Source organism: Saimiri boliviensis, chromosome 14 (assembly GCF_048565385.1).
Source record: "Saimiri boliviensis isolate mSaiBol1 chromosome 14, mSaiBol1.pri, whole genome shotgun sequence".
In the NCBI taxonomy this organism is placed as follows: domain Eukaryota; kingdom Metazoa; phylum Chordata; class Mammalia; order Primates; family Cebidae; genus Saimiri; species Saimiri boliviensis.
In genome coordinates this window covers 10,923,593-10,928,663 of record NC_133462.1, presented here as the reverse complement: position 1 = coordinate 10,928,663, position 5,071 = coordinate 10,923,593, and positions in this window count along the sequence as shown.

Below are 5,071 nucleotides of genomic sequence, written 5' to 3'. Positions count from 1 at the left end.
GCTTAAAGTTGCTTTTCGCATAGTCAGTGGTTTTCAGCGTGTTCAGGGGTTTTTAGCATATTCACAGACTGTGCAACCTTCACCACAGTCAATTTTAGAACATCTCATCACCCAGAAAGAAAGCCGGCAGCCATTAGCAATCGTTCTCCATCGCCCTGGTATTAGCTTGCTGGGACTGCCAGAACCAGGAACCGCAAACTGGTGGCTTGAACCAACAGAAATGTCTTCTCTCACGGTTGCCAGAGGCTGGAAGTCCGAGATCAGGGCGTCGGCAGAGCTGGTTGCTTCTTTTCTTTTCTTTTTTTCTTTTTCTTTTTTCTTTTTTTTTTTTTTTGAGATGGAGTCTCGCTCTGTTGCCCATGCTGGAGTGCAGTGGCGCGATCTCGGCTCACTGCAACATCCACCTCCTGGGTTCAAGCGATTCTCCTGCCTCAGCCTCCCGAGTAGCTGAGATTACAGGTGTATGCCATCACGCCTGGCTAATTTTTGTCTTTTTCGTAGAGACGGTGTTTCCCAATATTGGCAAGGCTGGTCTTGAATTCTTGACCTCAAGTAGTCTGCCGCCTTGGCCTCCCAGACTGCTGGGATTACAGGCTTGAGCCACTGCGCCTGGCCAGGGCTGGCTGATTCTGAAGCTGTGAAAGAGAATCAGTCTCAGACTTCTTCCCTGGCAGGTGTGCTGGCCAGCTTTGGCGTCCCTTGGCTTGTAGAGATGTCACCTCAAACCCTGATATTCTGACCTTGCCTTCACCTCCACATGGCCTGGCCCTCATTTTTTTTTTTTTTTTTTTTTTTGAGATGGAGTCTCGCTCTGTCACCCAGGCTGGAGTGCAGTGGCTTGATCTCAGCTCACTGCAGCCTCCGCCTCCCAGGTTCATGATTCTCCTGCCTCAGCCTCCCGAGTAGGTGGAATGACAGGTACTCACCACCACGCCTGGCTAATTTTTTGTATTTTTGGTTTTGCAGGACTAGCTGCGGAAAGAACCCCTGAGACACTAGAATGAGGAAAGAAGAAACTTTACTCAGCTGTGGAGCATTGGTAAACTCATGTCCAAAACCCAAGCTCCCCGAAAAGCAGGTTCTTACCCTTTTTAAAGACAGACAGCTCCAAAGGGGAGCAGAAGTGAAACTGACTCATTGTCCACTAGCTGGACATTTGACCTTACAATCTTCGGCTTTCATTGATTCGCTAATTCATACTTAGCATGCAGGGGAAGGAGGGCAGGAAGGAGGGCAAGGGGAAGAGTGGCAGAAGTCGAACAAAGGCAGTAAATCACTTATGTCAGAGGCATTCCTAAAGGGGGTCTGGTTTATGCCAACGTGGAGTACATAACTCAGGGAAGGTCCTTGGGCAGCAGGAAAAACATTCTTTTGCAATGTTTTCAAGGCTTATAGATAACATAGGCACCAGTCACAGAGAAGGGAATTATTTTCTGTCCTTGGGCCCTGCTGCCGTCAGGCCGATGGCGTCAGCAAGCTACCAGACCGCTGACTTCAACTTTGTGCTCTTTTAACTTTGACCTCCTGAGTAGCTGGGATTACAGGCGCCCGCCACCACACCTGGCTCATTTTTGAATTTTTAGTAGAGATGGAATTTCACCATATTGCCCAGGCTGGTCTTGAACTGCTGACCTCAAGTGATCCACCTGCCTCAGCCTCCCAAAGTGCTGGGATTACAGGCGTGAGCCACCAGCCTGGCCTGGATTTTTGTTTGGTTGGTTGGTTGGTTGGTTGGTTAGTTTGGTTTGTTTGTTTGTTTGTTGAGAAGGAGTTTCGCTCTTGTTACCCAGGCTGGAGTGCAATGGCGCGATCTCGGCTCACCGCAACCTCCGCCTCCTGGGTTCAGGCAATTCTCCTGCCTCAGTCTCCCGAATAGCTGGGATTACAGGCACGCACCACCATGCCCAGCTAATTTTGTTGTATTTTTAGTAGAGACGGGGTTTCACTATGTTGACCAGGTTGGTCTCAATCTCTTGACCTCGTGATCCACCCGCCTCAGCCTCCCAAAGTGCTGGGATTACAGGCGTGAGCCACCGCGCCCAGCCCTGGTTTGTTTTTGAGACGGAGTCTTGCTCTGTCACCAGGGTGGAGTGCAGTGGTGAGATCTTGGCTCACTGCAACCTCTGCCTCCCAGGTTCAAGCGATTCTCCTGCCTCACTCTGTTGCAGTGAGCCAAGATCACACCACTGCATTCCAGACTGGACTCGAGACTCTCAAAAAATGAAATCAAATTAAATTAAAATAGTAATTATAAACCCTTTATAGGCCAACATAAATATTTCATGAAAAATGTTGGCCAGGCTCAATGGCTCATGCCTGTAATCCTAGCACTTTGGGAGGCCAAGGCGGGTGGATCACAAGGTCAGGAGTTCGAGACCAGCCTGGCCAACATAGTGAAACCCTATCTCTACTAAAAATACAAAAATTAGCCGGACGTGGTGGCAGGTGCCTGTAGTCCCAGCTACTCGGGAGACTGAGGCAGGAGAATTGCTTGAACCCCGGAGGCAGAGGTTGCAGTGAGCTGAGATTGTGCCATTGCACTCCTGCCTGGGCAACAAGAGTGACACTCTGTTTAAAAAGAAAAAGAAAAGAAAAATGTATTTTCAGCCACATGCAGTGGCTCACACCTGTAATCCCAGCACTTTGGGAGCCTGAGGTGGGAGGATTGCTTGAAGCCAGGAGTTCCAGACCAGCCTGGGCAACATAGCAAGACCCTCTCTCTACAGAACTTTTTTTTTTTTTTTTTTGAGACAGAGTCTTACCATGTCGTCCAGGCTGGAGTACAGTGGTATGATCTCAGCTCACTGCAACCACCCCCTCCCAGGTTCAGGTGATTCTCCAGCTTCAGCCTCTCGACTAGCTGGGACTACAGCTAATTTTTGTATTTTTAGTAGAGACGAGGTTTCACCCTGTTGGCCAGGTTGGTCTCAAACTCCTGACCTCAGGTGATCCACCCGCCTCAGCCTCCCAAAGTGCTGAGATTACAGGCGTGAGCTACTGCGCCCGGCCAACAAAACATTTTTTAAAAAATAGCTGGGCGGGTGGTGCACATCTGTAGTCCCAGCCACTTGGGAGGTTAGGTGGGAGAATCTCATAAGCCTGGGAGTTCAAGGCTGCAGTGAGCCGTGATAGTGTGGCTTGGGTGACAGAGCGAGAAGACTGTGTCTCAAAAAGAATAAAGAAGTAAATTTATGGCATATGCACCTTTCATGGCTGGCATGGCACTCGCCCAGGCTGCAGAGCCAGGAAGTACTGTCAGGAGATAGGAGCCCGTGATCTGAGCTTGAATCCCTGCCCTGAAACCCCAACAAGTGTCTCTTCGGGTAAATAGGGAACTGTTGTCTAGAGGCCACTATCACCAGGCCGTATCACTTCCCGATGCCTCAGTTTCCCTAGTTGTAAAATGGGTCTAGTAACAGAGCCCATCTCGGAACCTTACTATAGAATAAAGTATTAGCAGAAAATAAGCACTCCCTTCATCGTTAATGATGATGATCATGAAGGAGCCTGTGTTCTTGCAAGCAAGTGCACACGGGTGTTTATTTGTGCCTCAGTTTCCCCATCTGCCCAACCAGAGGCCAGTGTGTGCTCCCTTCAAGCCCCTGACTGTGTGCCTTTTCTTTTCTTTTTTTTTTTTTTGAGACGGAGTTTCGCTCTTGTTACCCAGGCTGGAGTGCAATGGCGCGATCTCGGCTCACCGCAACCTCCGCCTCCCGGGTTCAGGCAATTCTCCTTCCTCAGCCTCCTGAGTAGCTGGGATTACAGGCACGCGCCACCATGCCCAGCTAATTTTTTAGTATTTTTAGTAGAGACGGGGTTTCACCACGTTGACCAGGATGGTCTCGATCTCTCGACCTTGTGATCCACCCGCCTCTGCCTCCCAAAGTGCTGGGATTACAGGCTTGAGCCACCGCGCCCGGCCTGTGCCTTTTCTAAGACTCACTGCCCCATTTTCTTATTTTCTTTTTCTTTCTTCCTCTTTTTTTTTTTTTTTTTTTTTTTGAGAGGACTCTCCTTCTGTCGCCCAGGCTGGAGTGCAATGGCACCACCTCTGCGCTCTGCAACCTCCGCCTCCTGGGTTCAAGCGATTCTCCTGCCTCAGCCCCCAGAGTAGCTGGGATTACAGGCGCCTGCCACCACACTCGGCTGATTTTTGTATTTTTAGTAGAGACAGGCCTGTCTTGAACTCCTGACCTCAGATGATCCACCCGCCTCGGCCTCCCAAGGATTACAGGTGTAAACCACCTTCCCCTCCCCAACTCCCGCTCCATCCTCATTCTCCATGTTGCGGTCATGTGGAGGCTTTTAACTGTCTGGAGACCCCCATGCCAGGCAGCACCCTGAGAACGGAAAATAGGAGGCTGCATGGAGGGAAGGGGCTAGTGGAGCTGTAGGATCTCCTAACAGACTGGGGAAGGCCTGGCTTGGACGCCTGGGTCCGCGTCCTTCGTGCGAGGTACTCCAACTGCTGAGTTCCCATTTATGATCCAATGGGGAGCTTGGATGTCAGGGTTCCGGTCCCTGCAGCGCGAGATGGAGATAAGACCCCAGGATCCTGGTCTCTGGAGCTCCTTAGAGAGCTGAATCCTGGTCCCTGAAGGGGGAGAAGTGGGTCCGGACCCCAAAGTCTGGCCTCGTAAGGCGGGTTGGACTTCGATGGGAAGTCACAGCCCTGTGGCGGGAGAGTGTGCTGATACCCAGGTGTTCTCTCCCGGAAAGGGAGGGTCTCGAATTTTGGATTTGTGTTCCTGGAGGGAGCGCTGACGTCTGAGTCTCCACTCGTACAGAGGGCTCAGGTGCCGGGTACCCGCCTTGTCCCAAGGGGCTGCTGGGGCACCAGCTGTCTCCCAAAGGGATGTAGAGACAGTGCCGGGGTTCCGGGGTTCCCCTCTTGGGGTGGGGAAGCGCCGATCCGAGGTTCTCATTCTGACCCGCGACGTTAGGCTGGGGCAAGGGAACTTGGACCCCAGGGTAGCCGAGCCCCCTACCAGGGAAAGGCGAGCGGGGCGGGGCAGGGGGAGGCGAACTGGGGCGGGGCTTCGACAGACCCCGCCCCCGCCCGCCAGCGCTG